This window comes from Colossoma macropomum, unplaced genomic scaffold (assembly GCF_904425465.1).
Source record: "Colossoma macropomum unplaced genomic scaffold, Colossoma_macropomum, whole genome shotgun sequence".
Classification (NCBI taxonomy): Eukaryota; Metazoa; Chordata; class Actinopteri; order Characiformes; family Serrasalmidae; genus Colossoma; species Colossoma macropomum.
Window position 1 is genome coordinate 19,628,311 of NW_023494785.1, and position 22,913 is coordinate 19,651,223.

General features: G+C 39.2%; 1 protein-coding gene across 1 annotated transcript in view; it reads left to right on the forward strand.

Moving 5' to 3' along the window:
• The window catches only part of LOC118818849 (glutamate receptor ionotropic, kainate 2-like), a 170,801-nt gene that overhangs the window by 16,082 nt on the left and 131,806 nt on the right, over positions 1-22,913 (forward strand).

Consider the following 22,913-nt stretch of genomic DNA (forward strand, 5'->3'; position numbering starts at 1 on the left):
TTATGATCTTCTTAAACCCCTTCCCAGACTCTACAACTTCCTTTCTGAAGGCCTTAGAGAGCTCTTTTGGTCTAGGCATGATGATACTACACACTCCATTAATAAAGAGCAAACCAGACCAAACTTTTAAACTATATATAGACTATATATTTAAATAAGTCAAAGTGTTCCAAGATCTTCTCTAACGACGTTGTAATCATTAGCACCTGATCAAGTGCACCTGATTTTAATTTGACACAATAGTAGTAGTGATACATGTAGGATGCACTTACGTTATCCACATGATAAAACTGCATTACTTTGTACTTCAAGGGTGACAAAGATGTTAATTCTAAGTGTCACTTGTTAAATTATATCACTTTTATCTATCAATACTGTTTAAATGAAGACTTGATGTCTGTATTTCTGAATATGTTGAAAAAGTCAAAACTTTTAATGAGTGCTCTTACGTCACATAACTGTATGTGTCAGAACAATACTAATTCACCCCTCTATACCCTTTGAAATTAAACAGGCTGTTTTTGTTATTGTGCCTTTAAAACCGATACATGCAATTGATCTCTGTTCCGATTGGCTGTCATATATTGTGCCTCCTTTAAAATTGCAATCTGGGCTGAAGCACTCCTTATAATCTCAGTGTGAATAGGTGGAGCTGAACTGCTGTAGGCTGAATAGATGGATATATGTAAATGTGTTTTCAGTACATCACACAAACAATAAATGGGTTGTTTTTGCAGTTTAAGCCTTTTTGAGCTGGATTAGTTTTACCGCAATAGGTCCGGAAATGCAATTTGTGTGTGATTTGACTGGTCGATTAGTACTGGATAAAGGATCTGTGTAATTTCCACAAATTACCCAAATAGCCCAGATCGAAACATCATCAAGTGGACGTTTACCTCATGTCTACCTATGCGACAAGCACCACACTTCTGAAAAATAACAACACGTCGTGCGGCTAAATGTTCATCCAGATTGAACAGGGCTTTACTTTCCATATATAGACTATATGGACTGTGGAGTAAACTCTTATTTCAAAATGATGAGGGAAATTTTGTTTTTCATAATATGGGCCCTTTAATTTACATCACAATTACAATATCTAGCAATATATCTTAATTAGGCATTGCAAGCAAGACTTGTATTGCACTTACTAACTGTCTCTATTGTGTGTCTTTAGATATCAGCACAGAGCTTTATTTCTTGCAGTATCTTAGCTCAATGGATTATTTGGACTCTTTGTACTGTTTGTACTGTAGTTTTGTCCATATCATGCAGTTCTGTTGTGTGTGCCCATGTGAGATTCATGTTTGGGCCACAGATTTCCAGAGGGAGCTTTCTCTCACTGAGAAATGAAAACAACCACTTTCATCCAGAGGGGAACAGAAGTATCACTGATTGAAAGAGAGAGATAGAGAGAGAGAAAAAGAGTGGGAGAGGGAGGGAGAGAGAGAGAGAGAGAGAGAGAGAGAGAGAGAGAGAGAGAGAGAGAGAGAGAGAGAGAGCATTTACTTTAGTTACTTTAGCTAAATATACTCTATAGTCTTTTCTTCTTTGTACTCCCATCTGAACATGTGATGTGATGCCACTCAAACATAAGTCTACACAGCCCTGCAGTCCAAAAGTGGAATAGTTGCAGCTCTCTTTTCCACAGCTACCCTCTTGGCTGGTCTGTGAGCCATGTTTCTGTTGGCTAAGAGTACATAAAAGACAAAAAAAGAAAGTTTTGCCCCCGGCATCTCTTTCTTTTAATAGGCGCTACATTCCTGATGGAGTGTTCTCCTTGATGTCACATAAGTGAGCGCTGATCTCCGTGCTGGCAACCCATTCATATGAATTAAGGGAAAAAATGTATAATAGTAGGGCAAAAAGAGGCAACATGAATATTGTTTAAATCTTTCTCTCTGCTCCTGTATAAGGAGGCAGAGCTTATCTGCAGTCTTCGCTGCAGCAGACTCAGCTTTGTAGGATTTTTCTTGAGAGAATATTGATGGAATTTATTTATTTATTTATTTATTTATTGCTATGTTAAGCGCCCTTCAGTCATGCAGTCATTCATGACAATGCAAGTTGGCCAGCAGCTGTAGAACCAGATCTTATTCTCTCTCTTCAGGGCAAAAATCAGCCAAGACTTCCTCTTTCCTCCACATGGCTGACCTGTCCAATTCAGCAGGCTAGCAGATCGATGATAGAACATCCAAGCGTCACCAAATCAAATTACTTTTGCTTGATTTCTATCCAGGGACCGAGGATATGACTCAAGCTGGAAAAAAACATGGACCTTTCAGGGTCAGTTGAACCTTGTGTGGATATTTTCAAAAACTTGTCTTGCTTTAATCCACATGAACAAAAGATCTTACAGCAATTATAAGAGTCGCACTGTGCATGTCTCACGAGCCAAGGTTGTCTGAGTGCGTTGTTTTTTTGTGTCTGGAATATGAAAGCAAACCAGCTCTGTATTTCTCTCAGTCTCTTCTCCTTTTCTTTTCCTGGTATCTCATCTGTGACCTTCCTTCCTCCTCCTACCATCTAAGTCTCTTGTAGTTTTTTCTTTTTACTCTGTATATTATTTACAGTACATCTTTTGCACGGTCTTAACCCAGAATCGTCTTTTAGAGGTAGTATGGGTGTGCGAGCCTGCAGGTACTACTATTTTGTAATGTGATAAAGGTTTTTTTTTTTTACGTTCTGTGACCCTTAAAGAGTTTATGGTTGAATTGTGGATGTCAGCAACCATGTTAGTGGGATATTTTCCCAGAGTCTCTATTTGCTTTCAGGGAACAAATCTAATCACGGCACCAAATGGTGAAATGGCCACAGAAGGATGGAGAGGAGAGCTTTGTGCAATTTTGTCTAACAAAATTCATCAAAGAATACTAAAGAGTTTTAATCCACACGCTTTTTAATAAACGTTTTTGGCCTTAATGTATAGTTCTATTCAAAACCTTTAATTGCTCTAGAATCTTTACACTATGTGAATGTTCTTTAGACATTTAAAAGTTCTTCACCTTTGCACCTCACTTACAACAACGGGTCTTTAAAAATCCGGTGAAAAGTTTTGGGAACCAAAAGCAGTTCTTCTATGGCGCTGCTTCAACAAACCCTTTTTGGCACTTTTATTTTTAAGAGTGCAGGTTCAGAGTTCGCTGTGTAGACTGATCTTTTTTTCCCCAGAAGCACAGAAAATTCAAATGATCCAGAAGCAGGACTCGTGCTTACTGTGCTTACCGAGGCCAAGGATGGATTCTCAGAACTGTCTTATACTTAAGCTTATGTAACAGATGTGTAAAGCTGATTTTGCAAGAAAGCGCTGACTCAAAACTACCCCCCACTGCAGCCCCCTAGGCAGGTGCCTCACTTAGTTCAAAACTCAGGGTTTAGTAAAGACACAGCCAAAAGCAAGCACAGGAAAGCCAAAAGGCAGACAGTGGTTTTGTCAAGTTTCAATCTGATGGTTAATTCATGCTCTTTTCATGCTCTGCTTTCCCTTTTAGTTGAATGGCCACCGTGTAACATCTTTACCTCATTGTACTGTGAACTGAAGTGGTTGTCAGAATATTCTTTCCAGTGTAGTTTGGAGAACTTGACTACTATTCTGTGTTAGTGAGACTGTATGTCATGTATTCGTAACACCCTTCAGCTGTGTCGGACTGGTTCAGGCCCGCTTAAATGAGATCTTTTTCATGTATTGAGATGCAGTACAATTGTTATGCAGAAAGAAAATGAGACACCTTCCGATTTTGTGAGTTAAAAGCATTGAGCGAATAACAAAGATAAGCCAGGAGCCAGATGCTCTCCACTTCTGAAAATGTTAGAGGGTGAGTGGGTGAAAAAATGTGTAAAACCTTGAATTATTTCAATGATTACCTGAAATCAGTGAATTACAAGTTTGTCAACAGTCGCTCTGGAGTTTAAGATTACAGTTAAGGGAACTATTAAAGGCTGAATTTGTTTCACTCACAAATAGAATACATGCAAAATACAAATCATAAAGCATAAACAAATGCTATTTTTTCATATTAAGACAAGCAACTCTTTAACAAAATGTGATATACAGACACCAAACCAGCATACTAGAAGTTTTCAAAGCAATGTGCCTGAACAAACATGCAAAGAGAAAAAGTTGGTTCACTCTGGTCAACCCTCAAACCGAGTGGCTGGCTGGTGATCCATTCAGAGACTTCTTAAATTGGTTTAACGCTGTTGCCAGAGGAGCTAACAGTGCATGCATGTCCACAATGGCCAAAGGGAAATGGATCAGCAAGTAGAATTGAAGCTTTCTTTGAGCTTCTGTCTTTTTATCACTATATTAAAGCCATTATTATTGTTTTGTTTAGTCAAAGTATCGATAAAACATAGCTGACATGTTACTTATATTACCATTTATGTGTTTTCTTGTTCACAGAGGTAGCTTGAAAGATCACATTCTTTACATATTGAATAAATAAAAGAACAGCATTAAGAAATCACGTTGTTAACAGAGAAGATCAAATTTAAGGGCAGAAATAGCCATGTTATTGCATCAGTCTTGAAGAGTTTAATCATAATAACTATAGAGCTTAATGTAATGTGTTATCACTTTAAGCTGCACTTTATTAGCCCACAAAGAAACAAAAAAAATTGTTTGTGAGAAGATAAGCATATAGCCCAATAGCCTCACTGCACCTTTTCACACTTAGTGTACCGAGACAGAGAGTATAAATATGTTATATGGTTTTGCCCAACTTCCATTTCCAAACTTTACAAGAATATCAAACAAGCTATTATTAATACCAAGTGATTTTCAATGTTATAAGGAGGGAGCATGATTGTGTCCTTTGCTCTGACTTTTGGCAGTGTGGAACTGGTCTTTATACTCATCTATATCGCAGGCAGTAAGTTTACTGCTAATTTAAGGGTTCTATGCTGCATATTTTAATTTTAGTATTATTATATATGAGAAGCATAAAAAGGCAAATATTGTCTGTGTGATAGACTCTCTCTCTCTCTCTCTCTCTCTCTCTCTCTCTCTCTCTCTCTCTCTCTCTCTCTCTCTCTCTCTCTCTCTCTCTCTCTCTCTCTCTCTCTCTCTCTCTCTCTCTCTCTCTCTCTCTCTCATTATCTGCTCCATTTTAACATTACTACCATTCAGTGCAATTATGACCAAAGCGGAGATCACATTGCCTCTCTCTGCCGGAGCCTTTCAATAATGGATGCCAGCAAACATTAAGTACTTTAGCAGAGGAATTAGCGTTTGACCTTTGCATTCACTAGAAGATAATGTCTGAGAAGTGACTGAGGAAGGAAGAGGCTGCTGAAAGGACAGATATTGCAGTAGTCACCTCTGATGAGGCGAGGGAGAGTGGGAGGGAGAGGGAGGTGGAATAGTCCTCTGGCTACTTCTGATTATAAAAGAATAACCTTTCTTTGTCTGGATGATATTCCTCTGAGGGTCTTCGTTCTTAATTGTGATGGCTGCGGTTCATGAGAATGTTTCGTAATCTCTCTGATAATATTGGAAGATATAAATCTATGAGCTAACCTAGGAACCCTCGCCTCAACAATGAAGCCCCCCGAACCCCACAAACCTCACCCCCACCACACACACAGACAGACACACCACCAGCAAATATACTAGCTTCAACCCTCCAGTAAAGGCACGGCAGGATAAACTCAGTAAGTGCGAGACTGTGAGAATAGGCTGGCGAAGAGGTGCTTAGGAAGAACAAAAGAAGAAAGGAGGAAATTAGAGAGAAAGGATGGGAAGGGAGAGGGAGAAAGAAATGACTTTCATCGGCCCACACGGCCTTTGTGTTGTGATCGTTTCCATGCGTGCTTCTGCACATTTCCTTCTATGTGTGAAAGTTTCTGTGCTCAGATATTGTAAGCAGAGCTTAGGGAATAGCACTGTTTCATTTGCAGAAGGCAGAAGAGGAGAAATGCAGAGTGAGAGACTGAAGATGGAAATTTTAACAGGCATATGGAGAGAAAATAAATAAAAAAAAAACCAACAACAGAAGAAAGAGAAGCAAATTGCACTTGGGATTTTAAGTAGGAATTGGCAGGACATGATGATTCAGTATATTTTGAAAAAAGGATGGATAAATGCACGTAAACTGATTACTAATAATTTTTGATTTAATGCATTTTTTGCAAGATTATTGATATTTGGGTGAAAATTTTTATACTTTTATATATTGATCAGTTCTGGAATCATATTGTAGCTGTCAGAACAAAGCCCAAAGCCTCATATCTCCAAAATAGTAAGTTTTCATGACAAGTAAAAATGTTCTCAACTTTTAATGCAAGTCAGAGAAGTGTGATTTTTCCCAAGTAAATGTTCACATAATGCAATTTTTAATCTAACAGTAGCAATGTTTGTATTGTCTCTGCATACTTTGTTACACAGCAGTGCTGATCCACTCAGACCAGCGCAACACACACTAACACACCACTGCTATGTCAGTGTTACTGCAGTGCAGAGAATGATCCACCACCCAAGTAGTACATGCTCTGTGAGGGTCCATGGGGGTCCTGACCACTGAAGAACAGGGTAAAAGGGGGCTAACAAAGTATGCACAGAAACAGATGGACTACAGTCTGTAATTGTAGAACTACAAAGTGCACCTATATAGTAAGTGGAGCTGATAAAATGAACAATGAGCATAGAAACAAGGAGGTGGTCCTAATGTTGTGCCTGATCAGTATATGTTGATCGTGGAGGACAAAGGCGAAAAAAAAGGTTCTTAACTTTTACTGTGTTAATGTTAATGGGACTAAATGTTGTTTTGGATTTGCAGTTTCAAGCCATTTCTATTGATTTGTTCATCATAAAATGTTCAAACAATTTAAAAGGTAGCCGATGTTTTCAAATGACATGCAAAAAATGGGAAAAAAAAATTGACAAAATGTAGGATTTCAGAATTCAGAATCATGATCATAATCAGAGTAATGCAGAAACACTCCTAACTAACTTTCAGAGGTGACTGGGCAGAAGAGCAGGGTGTGATTGGCGGCTGGTTGTGTTTAATAGGGGGTAAGTAGTGGTAGTTGGTGTAGGTCTGTGGGTCTTTTGGCTCTTGTGTTGAGTTGAGCGTCTGCTTTGGCAGTAGACTGGGCACTCCATATGGCCCGGGCAGCATCCCTCTGAGCTCGTGCATTGCCTCATTTGCATTCTGTCCGCCACAGGAAATTAGCAGTGCTCACACTTGTTTAAGCCTAATAAAAATCAGTTTAGTGAAAGTGCTACGATGAGGTCACCATCTGTCACCTGCTCACACCACTTCACAAACCTGCATGAACACTTGAAGAGGTAGGAGAATATGCCTTCTTCTCCTCAGATTCGCTGGGGATTTATCTCTAAATCTTTTCGCCACCGAATATGAACAAATGCACATACCTAATTTGGTATGGACTGAAATGTTACTCTTTAATACTGTCCATTCATCATATAACAGGATGCTTAGTTGTTACCTTACAGCAACAGACATATGACCATGCTGATGGAAAGAACTTTCCCCCAACTAGTTTTAAAATAACAATGGAAAGCCAATACTAAGACTAACCGGACTTTTGCTGGTGAAATGTAATTTATCTTATTTTTTGTAGGGCCAAGGAAGAAAGTACAAGAGCAGAGTGCTAAATGATTTTTTCACAGACTTTCATATAATGATTCAAAGAGACTTCTCAATCTCTTAATCATAAGTAATTTTTTTAACAGATACATTTGTGTATTGTATTTTGTTAACTTATAATTTAAAGTTTGATAAAATTAAAAGCTCAAGACAGCCAGATTTAAGTTGAAGCAAACCTGAAATCAAACTGGAATTTTCTTTAAACCTTGTTAGTTCTTTTACTTGATCAGATTAAACACAGTCCATTGTGTCGTGTAATTCTAAAGACAAAACTCTTGTTTCGCTGTAATTGTTGATCGAAGTGTAGTGATTTTGCCTGCCTCTAAATTCCTTCTGATGTTTGGCTATGTCAGCTTGTCCCAGGTGCAGGGAAAAATGTTCATGTTCATGTCATTCCCAGGTGCATGTTCACGAGTGAGATCGGTAAAATATCTGGCAAGATTTGCGCTGTTTTCTGCTGCGCTGTGAGGTGGGTCACCATGATGTCGGTCCAGCTCTTCCTCACAAACGTTTATGTAGTCACATTCGTACATGTATTTATTTTAATGCTAACTCAACAGTCTTTTTTCTGTTGCATTTACAGTGAAAAGGTAAGAAAAGCAAAAGCAACAAAGATGCTAAAATGCTAGCCAGCTAATTGGTGCTTTATCGTAAAAAGTAAAAAAAAAAAGTAAAAAATCTTAAATGAAGCAAATAATAAATTACGTCTCAGAAAGTACAGAACATCACACATGCACATCAAAATGTCATAGTACTTCATTATTGACATAATCTGTTTATAATTTTTTTTTTTCTGCAAAACTATTATTTCCCTCCCGAATATTCTGTTTCACTTGGAAATACGTCGCATTGAGGAAGGAAAAGGCATTGATTTGTACTTTACTTTGTACACTGTAAACTTTGAACTTTTTGATTGACTTTTTTTTTTCACAGTGCAGTGCACTTTACCTTTGCCATCAAGCCAAACATCTCCGTAGACACTTAAGGAACTCTTCTCTTCTCCCTCTTGCTCCTTTCCTAAATCTCTCACTTTCTCAGCACTGCATATGAACAAACGCACAAACTCAATCTCGAAGTAAAATAAAATGAAATATTATCTTTTAAGCAAAGCTCCCAAGACAAACAACAGAAAAGTCTGATTGATTTTCTCGCCTTGTTACAGGTGCAGGGTGAAGAAAAACCTGTCACATTTCTCAAGCGCTCTATATTTTAATATTGCACCCTAAACAGAAAAACTGCAGAGGAGCATCCTTCACACAGGCTTGGAGTAGCTGCAATGAAAATGGGTGATTTGTGAGTGGGTGTCTGTTTGGGTGATGTTGTATGGGTCCTACAAATATTTGCATATGAAAGCTTAACTCTCTTCGTTTCAGTTAAAGGGATACTATCAACATTTTTTTTGGTACAAGTAGAAGATAGAACTAAAAACTATAAATGTGTTTAAAAATTCATGTTATTTATGAGACCCGAGGTCTGTTTGGAGGGTTCAGTTAGTCTGCTCAGAAACAGCTAGGACTTTGGGCCACTGGAAACAGACTAATAAGGATGGAGTAACATATATTATTCTCATAACCAAGCCTCGAAAATGTTTAATCTCAAAAATGAGCATATTTATGTGTAGACAAAAAACCCACTCAGGACACTTCTGGTGCTTGGTGCTGGGGTAGTGAATATGGATGCTCTCTGTGCTATTGATTGGTGGTCTGCAGGTTTGTTCTCTTTTATTCCTTCTACCTGCAGCCTGTCGGCCAGGCTTTATGGGGCGTCTCATACGTGCTTCAGTGCACATTATGAATGCAGTAAAGAGGCCCCATTAAAACTGGCGGAAAACATACCGTCTTCTCTATGACACACAACACAATTCAAACATACTGTCCCGGGCCACATACATGCAAAATGGTACGGAGTGCCTTTACTGTAATAGAGAATTACATTTACGGGATCCTTATAATGGCACAGAAATACGAGCTTTCTAATTCACATTTCATTTCAGTGCTACACAGGCTAGATTTGAATTTTTTTTCCAATCGTGTAAATACTGACAAAACTTGACACTAAATTCAACCACTACAAAGTATTTTAAAAATGTAGGCCACAGTCACCACACAACATGTCATTAATATGATGGAAACGGAGGGAAAGTGTGACATATGGTTATATTACAGCCTCTGTAGCAACAGCCAGTATGATTGGTGGTTGGTAAGAATGGACAGCACTGTTATTGCAGTTTTGCATAAGCACTCCATCAAGCTTTAAGTGGCACTTCTACAGATTACAGGCTTTCCTGAAACTGTGTGTTTTTACAACACCTACAGAAGGAGGGCAGAAAGCCTGAGGGAGGGAGAGAGAACCTGCAATATCAGCTCTGTTGACAGAAAAGGTCTCTCAAGAGTACAGATGGTACATTAGGAGTGCCTGCGTATGGTAGAATCTCTGCCCATTTTAGGTTTGCCATCTCTTTTGTCTCCTTAATAATGCTGCAGTCAACAAGATTAGCAACAACTTCATTTTAGTTCACTGCAAAAAATATATTTTGGCAAGTGAAATCATCTTAGCTCCAGTCAATATGTCAAATATTTCTTATTACGAGATTGTTGTAAGAATATGATTGTCCAATCTATTTGTAGACGCTTTTTCTTGTTTGTAGTCATTTTCTTTGGTGAAATTCCTCACTAAATTGTATAAAGTTGACTGTGTACGGAGTAAGAAGCCTATAAAATGTTGGCTTCCTGGACATAACATCATTACCTTCCAAACCCTCTTGTACCACGTGTAGATCACATTGTAGATCATAATAATGCCATATAAGCCCACTGTAACAAGTAAGAGACAGCAGGATGCATGTACAGAGTAGCCTTATTAGGGAATTTGCAGTACTTATCATCAGTACAGGCAGATAGGCACACGGGGGAATCCATGATCAAAACCAAAGAACAAAGTAAGAATCCAACACCGGAAAAGAAGGACAACTATGAACAACGAAAACAGCTTGGAAATGCACAAGATTAACAGCAAGGAGTAAACACAAACAACTGGGCATACACTCCAGAGTAAATGAGTCCAGAAGCAGGCCACAGGAGCATGTGACAAGGAGTGGACAGAGCCAGGGAAGAACTGGAAGCGCTGTGGGCCAGACTGAAATTGGAGAGTTTACTGTAGCCACAGTTAAGGTGGATTATTAATATTGTGATTTGATTAACACTGGATGAAGTAGTACTCTTATTACTAAGATAGAGCTTCTGTATTTCTTTACTTCTGTACTTGTATTTCTCTCCTATTCAGTTCCAAAACAGCAGCAGATGCTAATACTGAAGGTATGCAGTGCACAGCTGGACAATTACTGGTTAGTTTCAAATCTTGATCAGCTTCATAATTAAGCTTAGTTAGCTGTCTATGCTCTTTGTTTAAGAGTATGATCTGAAGATCCTGATTAATAGTGTAGGAAGCTGTGGCCATCATGGTCTAGTTTCTTCTTCTTCTTCTTTTTCTTCATTGGCCATTCTTCTTCTTATTATTATCATCATTTCTAATATCATTTTATTATTTTATTTTAGTTTTCCATTTTTGTAGGACTGAGGAAGAAACTATAATGACTCTTGTGCAATTATTCCAAGAGTTTTATTGTGATCTTGTTCATTATGATCTCTTTAATTTAAATTAAATTTAATTATTTAATTTATTAACTTTTCGAGCATAAAAATCTTTAAGACTGTGCATAGTTATCATCTCTGGCTAAAGCCCAATACAGTTCTCTTTTCCAACACTTGTTTGAAAAGCAAAGCAATAATCAGCATGTATGTTTATTATGACCATCAAACTAAACATCAGTGGTGGAAGTTCATTTAGGTTTTTATATTTAAAAGACCATGAATAATAAGCAGGCGAGGCAGAGGCCAGTCTATTATAGCAGATTTCTCCATGGATTTCCACTCATCCAAGATAATGACTTATTTTCCCTTGTGTGCCTCAGACTTGCCATCCTGACATACTGCTAAGGTAAAGGTTAAAACCTGGAATGATTCTCCTTCATTTCACTAAAACACAGACACCCGATAGTTCATGTGTTTTGAATATAGTTTTCTCTTTGAGGTGAGGGAGCAGTGACCACAACCTAAAATGGGGTAAAATGTATGATGGATTTTTTTTAATGAGGTTAAAGAAGTTCACGTTGAACATGCTTTTGATCTCTTGATTTTCCTATAGAATTCATTTTAATCACCAATCACTAAGTAAACAATAAAAGAAGTCTATATACTCATCCACATAAATTTAAAACAGTTCATTTGTGGGACATTTTAGTCACACTATAATATCTTTTTTTTGTTGTTGTTATTTTGTGTGTCTACTTCATTACAGCTCCCATTCTTTTTGCAAGACTTGCTGTTAGTTTTTCAAATAAATCTGCAGGAATGTTTTTCCACACCTCCAATGTTCAGTCTTAGAAGTTGGTTGTATTTTGTGCTTCTCACAGTCCAAGTAACTCCAAACACATTTAATGATGTTGAGGTCTGGACTCTGGGATGGTCAGTCTATAGTTCTGAAAACACCAGCAGTTTCTTTGTTTGATTTTTAAACAAGATTTTCTGGTCTATTTCCTTTTCTCACTGAGAGCTTCTTGGCAGCTAATCTTCTTACAGTGGAATGATGGACAGAAACACCTGTGGATTTTTAATCTGATCTGAAGCAAGAGTGGAGCTTGATTTTCTGTTTTTTTTTTAATTGATGAAAGCTTTAGGTGCTGTTTATCTGATGGTGAAAGTTTTGGTAATCTACATTGTTAGGAGACCATTTCTGTATCTTTCAATCACTTTTTGAACACCAGAATTGGAAACTCCTGTTTTTCACTTATTTTCCTTTGACTTCCTCCTTATTTATGCACGTGGATTGTCTTATATCTAATCTCCTCTGAAATATCTACTGAAAAATGAATAAGGAGTACTTATGGGTCATTTTGACTAGAAATTGAATGAAAGAGTGGAAGAGTAAAGAGTGGTCTCTAGCTTTTGCACAGTAGTGTATAGCATCCTAAGATTAATTTCTCTTGTAGCAAATTACGTTTAGCTTTTTTAGAAAGGGAGGAAAATGTTGCGAGTCTGTTATTCACACACATTTACATCCATCCATTCAATTATTCTTTTTTCAAATGTACCCTATTTATCATGCTTGTTGGTCTAAACTATCAATTTGCATTGATATATGCATCATAGATCACAGAGGGTCTCTAAGAGGGACATGCTGCTGATTTTCTAAGCACATCCAGAATCAAATGTTCATACTGCTGCACTGTGACCAGAGTGGTTTGAGCAGTTAGAGCGCTCTATTTTGCATAGACTAATTGGTGGGATGGTGGCTTTGCATAGTGTTCAGTTCAAGTCACAAAAAATGACAACCATGCATGGGACAGCGAAATTAATTAGGATGTGATTAGTAATAAAATGGAAAGTTTCTCCTGCATGGCTGAACCCAAACACCAGAACATTGTTCCAAGGTTAGAGTGTGTTGCAAAAGCTAATCACAGAACATGTGGCAATCACTCCCAAGCAACGCCCTCATTAACCTACACACTGTACAGCAGGAAGGAATGAGAATCATCTGATTAAGGACATTGTTCCTGTTGCTGTTTGTTTTTAATGCTCATTTTACCATTCAAGCCACCAGTTACCGCTTAACTCTTTCAATTCCAAGCAATATGTCTCTGGGACAACCTCCTGAAGCATTTCCTTAGCAGTTCATTGTGTTTCTCACTGTATAGCTCTGTTTTTCTGTGCTCTCTCTCTTTCTCTCTCACCCTTGTGTTGGGTCTGGGCTGTAATTACCTGCTGAATTATGATGGCTCTGTCGATAGTGGTGTCCTGCCGCTCTATTGCTTATGCCTCAGGCTTTTCTGAGATACATTTAGGCAGGACAATGCTTTGTTTTCAGTGACTTTAAATACAGTTGACACAGCAACTGCTCAAACTATTGACTAAATGTAAATTTGACACATTTGCACAAGACATTTGACAGGATTTGTTCAATTATTCATTTGGCCTATTGAATTTTCTTGGCTTGTCTTGTACACGTGAAGGCTCTAGGTTTTTCTGAAGGCTATAAGGGCTTCAGCATTAAATAGATCTGATCCTGTGAACCTGTAGCCTCCTTGCTGCAGTCCACAAGCACGTGCTGCACAGTTTGTAAAGAATATAAATGTAAGTTCTCTGGAGGGAGATATAAAGTAAGGTTTATGGTATAGTAAAATTTTGTGATTCAAAGGTATTGGGAAAAAAAGAAAGACCTGTCAGTATGTATCAGCATGAGAACAATGAACAGTTCCATTCTGGGTTATTTCCAGTGATGCCCTTGTTTATCTGACAGGACTTTTTTGTTGACCTGTCATGTGTGTTTAGAGTTGGAAGAACTCTGCAGGACATTGAATCCAGTCCTGCTGAATCACACTCATCTGAAGCCCCAGACCTACATGTTCTTTTGCCTATGAAATATGGAAGACAATTATGTTCCATGTAGCCCCCCCCTCCCCTTATTCCCTTGACCCCTCCCAAACTTGTGAGACAAAACTGACTCTATTCTCAGTCTTTTCAATTTTGAAGGGAAATTGGTTCTCCGCTGAAATATTAATCCATTCCCACTGATTCTAAATCCAGTTTCCTAATCTGCGCCTTATTAAAAATGCATTGTGGGACATGCTTTATTTGAATGGAGTGGAGGCAAGAGACATGGCAGGGCACACGTGCAGGCAGCCAGCTGGCGAGGCTGGGAGAGCACTGGAGGTGGATGGTAGATTAACATGGTTTTAGAGTGAGAGATATACTCTCATAAAAGATTCCTTAAAGAAGTTTTGAGGACTGTGAGAGTGTCCGAAAACATTAAAGTAAAGAAAGTCAGAAGTCAAAACTCATGCCTTTAAGAATGCATAATTTAGTGGTTGAGATGTAAAAGAAGTAATTCAGTGTAGTTTGATGTAAAATGGTTACTTGAAGAGAAATTTACTGACTCGTGGTAAACTTTTTAGATTAAACTCTTCAGATGTCTGGTTCCTATCATAACTGCTGTGAACAAGTAAGACTTTGTAAGTTTCTCTAGAGTGGAACATTTCATATCAGTTCACTCTGACTGACTTTGTTCACATTTTGAATTTTTGAAAATTAATGTAATTTCCATTTAAATACACTTGGAAACTCTCTGGAAGCTCTGTTTAGGAAAGTTTTACATAATACAATGAGTCTTATTCTTGTTTTCCATCTTAACCATCCAGAAATGGAAATAAGTATATGAACTGTCCATATACACAGGTGAGAGGTCACTAGATAGAGTGGTGAATGGGTGGTTATTGACTTACAAGGTAATTAATGAATTGACTTGCTGTATTGATCAATGTAATGACTGATGGACGGAGCTGCCAGTGGAATGCATGATCGAAAGTGGGCAGCTTTGGGTCTAGTGAGACTGGGATGTAAACTCATCATGGAGGCTACTGCTCTGAAGTGGATTATGATATTTGAGGCTGTGAGAGTCTTTTATGTTCTGAATAGGCTTTTCTTTGGCTGGTCCAGTGGGCCAACCTGTGGCCCTCCTCTTTCAACGCATGCTCCTCAGATTTGGGCTGCAGCCCTAAATTAGAAAGCTCTCATCTCCCTGCAGGCTCCACATGCTCTGATTAGACAATGTGTGCTCTTTATGAAAGCACCTCCCTGCCCCCAGCATTCATGTATGCCCCATGTAACATTTACAAAGGTTAGGCTGCGCTGTCTGAATGAGCAGGTGCTGTGGACAATTTGTATTGTTTTCTGGTGTGACTCTGAGCAAAGTCGCGTGTCTCCGTGACCACATACAACGGCTCGTGTGATTGTCATTGAACAGTATAGCTGTGCTGAAAAAGAGTGTCCTTGAGTTGAGAGAGCTGACAGATCATTTTCTACTACCTAGACTTTTTCAAATACAGTGTGTTATTAGCCCCATGTAATGTCAAATGCGCCAACACGTTGTGACAGTTTGTCACATACACTCTGCCTTTTTCATTGTGCGAAACGATGCCACACTGAATGGCTTTACAGACTGACAGCGCTTAAGCTTATGAGAGACACACATGTACAGACACACATCATTATCCTATGTGGGTGAGGCGGCATAGCAGTGCACACAGGGTTGTCATTAAACTGTCTAGGGCCAACACACACCTCCTGCTGTCCGTGTGTGTTTCTCGGCTCAGGCTGCTGCTGGATGGAGTGCGTGGGAGCTCTCGCTTATGCTCTCGAGTGTGTGCGTGTGTGTACATGCGTGGGGGTATAGGGTGGTATTGGGAGGAAGAGCTTTAAACCCAAACAGGTGGAGACGGGACTGTGTGGGTGGCCTGAATTGGCACCATGCTGAGGGACTTTGAGGCTGCTGTTGACTGTGTGGGTTGTTATGCATCGCAGCTCGTGAGGTGGAAGAGAAAGAGCTTGCCAAAAAAAAAAGCTCCTGAGCCTCTGCAGGGCAGGAATAGAGGACCAAAAAATCACTGTGTCTTTGGGTGTCCACAATTTTTGTCTTTGGGGGCAAAAGTGTAATGTTTGTGGTGGGCCGAGGGCCAAAAAGAAGTTAAGGGAGCCCTGAGGAGAGTGCCTTCTTGAAGTCAAAGGCTATCTATCAATGCTTCAGCCTTACATTTTTGCATGTCAGAAGTGTATGTGGAGGAACTCGGGGCATTTTTGCTTTCATAAAGTTTTTCCCTAAAATATCCTTATGACACTATGTCATAAAGTTACTATAAAGTTTTCCAACTTCTCTGACTTCTAAGACTGATATATGTAAATGACGTCTGCCTCGTTCAAAAAGCAGTATTGACAGAAATCTCCTTATAACTTCTAGAGATGGGGTGAACAACTAGGGGCTGAATAGGGGGATAAGTGTAAATGCATTAATGCATTGAATTCAAAACAGACATTTTTGCTTCTTAATTTTTTATATCACTGCTGCTCCTTGAAATTGTCTTGAAATTTTCATACAATGTAAAGGGCAGCTGGTGTGCTTAAATGATATAGAAAAAAAAATGAGAAACAGTTTTGATATGACAATGACAATATATTGACTAAATTGTCACTGTTCAAAAAAAAAATTGATCTTCATTTTTTTTAATTTTCTACATCATTTGAGCACAGCAGCTGTCCTTTACATAATTAGCCAAACAGAAATGTTCCAAATTTAATAGGAATTAAATTTAATTTAACTTATATTGAAAGTTAAGAATGTTTTGCCTTCTCCTGTAAAATTACTATTTTGGAGATACATTTTTTGACAGTGATGATATGGACTGAAGAGCGAATTGTACATTTTAAAACTTTAGCAGTGGTTATGTATAGTTATATTGCTTGTCCATGATGGACCCTTTTAGCAATATCCTTACACATGAGGCACACTGCCACTGCCTACAATGCAGTGAAAGGGTCTGATATGCTACATTCTGTCAGCTGCATATTTCTTATTACATCTGTGCATCTGTATTAGTAACAACTGTGCAGTGTCAAAGGTCATACATCTTTTTTTTATTTATAACATTCCCTGTTTAATTACTAAAAGTACTAAAAAATGAAATGCTAAGGCATAAAAAAGAGGTCAAATATAGTTGTTCTCTCATTTGGTTAGGGCAACTTTCTGGTGGGCTAAATCAAATTTTGCTGGCCTCACTTTAACATGGGAAAAGAGAGAGCGAAAGAGAAACAGTCAGAGAGAGAGAGAGAGAGAGAGAATGACTCTATCACTGTTATGTGTAAATGTATGTGTGTGTGCTACAGATATACTCAGATGTTGATCTCACTCCTACAGAGAGTGTGAGGCTTAATTAGTAGCTGGTGTGCTGCTGTTTCCTCATGATTTAGCACCCATAATATGTCTGTGTGACTGTGAGACATTTTTTTGCAGCCCTACACACACACACACACACACACACACACACACACCCCCACACACACCCCCCCACACACACACTTCACTGCCACTCAGCAGCTTCCCACCTCTACTCAGAAGCCCCAAACATTTAGCGTTTGCTTGCCATACAGTCTGTGCGTCGGTCTCTGCAGCTTACTGCAGTTCCACAAACACTGCCCGCTCAAACACAGCAATTTTCCCTATGCGCACTGACGTTTTGAATAAATACACAACATTATGCAGAACAGCGAAAGTGATTACTCGCTTTTAAAAGCTTTTATGAATATTTATAAAGGGTTACTGTCACTGCTTATTTCTGAGGTTATTTTGTTATTCCGTTTTGGGCTCTTAACATTCGTTGAGCAAATCTTTGATGTTCTGTCTCTGGCTAAAGCATTTAGTTAAAGTTGGTGTAGACGAAGGCATAGTGATATCTCTGAGCCCCACAGCATTTCGTAAGCACTGTGAGAGAGAGAGAGAGAGAGAGGAGAGAGAGAGAGTGGGAGAGAGAGAGAGAGAGAGAGAGAGAGGAGAGAGAGAGATAGAAGGAGACTTGTGTGCAAGTAGCTTAAGGGGAATATCAGTCACAGGTGACTAAAAGCAGATGGTTTTTCTGAAGGTAAAGAGCAGAAGAAAAGAGCGAGAGGTTAATTCAGCCGTTAAGATATTTCCCTGCAAGGGCCTCATCAGTATCATTCTAAATAAAACCGTTTGTTCTGTTCAGCACTCTCTCAATGAGAATGAGAGGAGGAGAAAGAATGAGAGAGAGAGAGAGAGCGAGCAGCCACTAAAGGGATAGGGGAGAAGACAGACGACTAGAGAGGAGGTGAGAAGCATACGACTGCGATTGGCTCCTCATTCATCATGGAATTTGGTTTGGCTGTCATAGCAGATTCACAGACACAGCCTGGGGGGAGCGCTAGTCTCAGCATGAGCTGATTCAGTTTGAAATGTCATTTAATATATTAGCCAGAGCTTAATGGATTTGATGGTTCATACCTGAAGACATGGCCTCCTCCCCAAGTGGGAGCCAACATGGTGCACAGAGTGAAAATGCTACGCTGCAATGTCCGTTACAACTCACTGGCAGATTATTCCATTAACCAAAATCACAATTACTCACAGCCGCTGAGTCCAGAACAGATAGGACAGCATACTGAACCTGGCTGGCAGTGCTGAGGATTTGAGTAAGCATGAATCAGAGAGCATGTGTGGTATCAATTGGCTGATTGAAACACAGTAAAGCCATTACAAAAGCCAAGTAAAAGCTAAACCGCTTTGGTGTATTTATTTATTTATTACTAGTATTATGTTTTCAGAGTGTGCAATTGAAAATGCAGCACTGATTAAGCCATCAGAGGTGGTGGTTTGGGTTTATTATTCTCCATCTGTGAAAATAATGATTTGAATTTGTATTCAGCACAGGCAAAAATGGCCATTCTGCTGTAATGCATGAACTGAATGTGGAGGGTAAGTCAGTAACTGTTGCCCTCAGTCATGACATCTGGTTATCTGCAAACAAAGCATGATAATACACATTCTGTATTTGGATTATGAATAGATTTTCTCTGGGGAATTTGTTTATATCTAGCTCAACATTTGCCTTCGCTACTTCATCAGCAAAGCCCAAATTTTCAGGTGTGTCAGAATGAAATGTGTATTGAGGAAAAATAATCAGTATAACTATAAGCAAGCTTACTTGCTTTTTGGCAATTCTTGATAAATGATATCACTGCACTTTCTCTCTATAGACCACCAATGTGCCTCATTCTATAGAATGGCATTTTTGAAAATAGTTGCTGCCTTGTAATATTTGAAAACCGATAGATTTTGTCCTGTGTACATTTTACTCCTTAATGTCAATGGACTCACTGAATTACAAGGTCATTTACCAGTCAAAATACAAATACTGCAGCAAGCCAGCTAACTTCCCTGCATATTAAAATCATATTTCATGAAAGTAAGTCTATCATGAAACTTTGAAACTGATATAGTCGTATGCAAAAGTTTGAACACCCCTTGTCAAATAAAATGTTATGTTGGTTTTCTAAGTGAAAATAAGTTAATATGCCCTCTACACAGAGAAAACATAAATATGTATGTATATATATATATATATATATAATATATATATATATATATATATATAAACATTTTTTCTGTCATTTTTCGTTTACCATATTGGAAAAAAACAAAAAATATAAAACATGTCATAACTTTTGCACAGGCCACTTTTCATATTTTATCATTTCCCCAATACATTAAATTCAGAAAATAAACAGTAATTGTGCATTCAAATGTGCAGAAGTGTGTTTTAGGGAGGAGATGTACTTTTGTTCTCTTAAAAAATCAACAAAACTTGTAATCTCATTAGGGGATTCCAAATCTGTACAACCATCTACTCAAACTGTGGGCTACTACTACCAAAGCAACATAACAACCACATTTAATAAAGCTTGCTGGTTCTTTGGTGGATATTTTTGGGGTATTTTTTGAGGTTACCATTGTCAATTCATTGCACAGCAGCATTAGTTTACACATAGCAATATTCATATTTCAACTTTTTAATGACCTCATAATTCAAAGGATCCAATCACAAAACATATCACCTTTGGAACATTTTTGCACAATAGCAGCAGTTTTTCAAAAAGCCATTCATCTTCTGCTCAGACCTAGAGTTCCTAATATAGGCACGATGCCGGCTACAGAATAGCAACGTGACACAGAGGTCTACAGGTCTAACTGTTTGGAGTTTAGAGAACCTTGAAGGTTTACTGCATATTAAAGTAGGTTAATGCTGTGTGTGCATTTTAGCAGGGCAACATAAACTAGGGCGATCTGTCTTTCCGTGTACATATACAAGAGGTTGTCTGGTATTTTACGAGGATAGGAAAGGGCTAACCACTTCTGTCATCTGTCCCTGTCTGAGAATTCTCAGGGAACAAGTTCATTACTGAGACAGCCGGCTCGTTTCACTGCATCCATCACCCTTTGTTCCATCTCAAAGATTTCCAAAGAACCTTCCAGAAGAAGGTGGCCTCGCAACTGCCTGCCCAGCGTTAGATAAAGGTTCCGCTGTTACCATGGAGCCCACCTGTCCATGACCTTGCGGCTGAGCTGGAGTTCATTAGTCACAAAGCACAGCCATAGACCATTCACTCAGCCTGGCCAGTCAGCCAGCAGCAGTGCTGGGCAGGAAACCATGACCGTCATCTTGTTACAGGAGGAAATGTGTGAGGTTTTCATCAGGAACCAGCATGCACACATGCGCGCACACACACACACACACAAACATGTCCTGTGCATCACTGAAGGCAGCTGGGGAGAAACAATACAATTTGCAAATTCTACTGATAAATCATGCTTGCTGTTTCATCTTTTATCACTGCGCAGCATAGAACCTTCTGTATCTCAGCCATCTTGGCCTGACATTATAATTCAACACACACTTGACGTTTCTGTTTTCTCCACCAGAAAATAGAATTTCTGTCAATTTGATTTGCTACCCTTTGTTTTCTCATTATCTCTAGTGCATGTTCAGCTGCATTTCCCTCATTCAAAAATACCAGCTACAATTTCATAAAGAAAGAGGGGAAAATATTCATTCTGGATTTGTAACCAAAGCCATTGCTCATATCTTCGGAGTAAAAAAGAAAAAATGCATTGGTTCAATTTTATCCAGGCACCTTTCGAAATATTCAAACGAATAAATAGGGTCCTGGCCCCAATTCACAGGGAAATGAATTCTGAACAAGATGACAAATGTGCTGGGAATAATTCTCGACATGATGATGGAAGCACTTCCCTTTAAATGGGGGATGGCTTTGCAATGCTAACCTCCTTCTTCTCAGCTCACAAAAGATAGATTTCTCTGCTTCTCGGGACTAGAATAGCTCTTACCTGTCCGATTGTTCTGAGCCTAGGATTGCAGTCTTGGGAATCATGGAGGCCTCTTTGTAACTGTGAAACCAACACCCGTTGTCTTTTCACAGGAAAAGCAACTTCTTTTGAAGTAAACAGACTTCAGGTGAAACAGGTAGTGGCTGCTTCAGTGTTTCAGCATTTCCTTTTTTATCATTTTATCTCTATTTTTGGCTGTTTAGCAATTGAGCTTTGGGGCTAGACGCGGGGTGTATTAGGAGAAGACACAGTGTGCTAGCTGCTGAGGTGAGCCAAGCTGAAGGAATTCTCTTCCAGAAGTGAAAATTCACCATTGATCTACTCCTGGCCTACAGCCCCCGCCCATCCCATAGACCTCCTTTAACGCAAAAATGCATGCCTTAATTAATCTCCACCACAGAGAGATAGGGTGATCATTTACCCAGAGCCCCACAAGAAGTCGATGGGCCTCGCGAGGCACATATTCATATCTCATTAGATCCAAGGCTGATCTCTTAAGCGGACGAGGATTACCTCACAATACTGGGGGTGTCAGGGGCCAAACTGTCTAAGAAATGAAAGAAAATCACATCAGGGCACTTCTTCTCAACCACATCTCCGTCCGCGCTGCTGAGATCATATCGCACACTTGACTGTGAGTGGAAAATCAATACGCCACGGCCAAGTTCAAAAAGAATCCTCATTAAAAAAGGAGAAGGCAGCATTTTCCAGGCTCTTGCCAAGTTGGTCCAAGGTGGAGGAGTCAAGCTGGAGGGATTCTTAGCATTGTTAGGCAAATCGATCCGCTGGGGTGGGGGGTGGTGGCCAGTGGGGCCATGAAAAGGAAGAGAAGCTGTAATAAGATTTATGCTGAAGTGTATTCGCAAAGTGCTACTGTCCAAAAACAGAAATGAGAGAGCATACGGCCACGGCGGCTAAATGCTCACCTCAGCAGGTATGAAATTAGCTGTGTTAACACCAGTATGTTCCGTTGTGCTCAGAGCCATTTTGTCAGCTTTGTTGCAGTGGATCCTGAGCTCTTGCTCCCTGGTGGATTCACGACTGTGTAAAGAGTGCTTTTAGCTAGAACGCAAAGAAGATCCCATTAATCTATGTGTCAGATACATTCTTTGGGTTCAGCTTTTCACTGTGTGGGCAGTGGACTTGACCCTTGAGTGTTTACTTTTTAGATAGCCTTACCCTTGCAGACTCTCTGTGATCTGAACCAAGACTTTTTTTCTACAGATCTGTGAGATGGTCTTTTATAACTGAAGCTTTTTTTTACACAGCCTTTTGTGTAGAGCTTGTCAGCTGTGGGTGAAAATACACTCATAATCCCCACCTGGACATGCAGTTTTAAAAGGTTTTCCAGCAAAATCAGATGGTAAGGAGTGGGTTTTCATGGTTTTTCTTTGGCAGTTTCCACTGTTAGAAGACTTCCAGGATGTGTTTGTACAATTCCTAACTGGAGTAGGTAGCATGTCGTGACATGGAGTGCAGTTTAGAGATGTACAATCATTG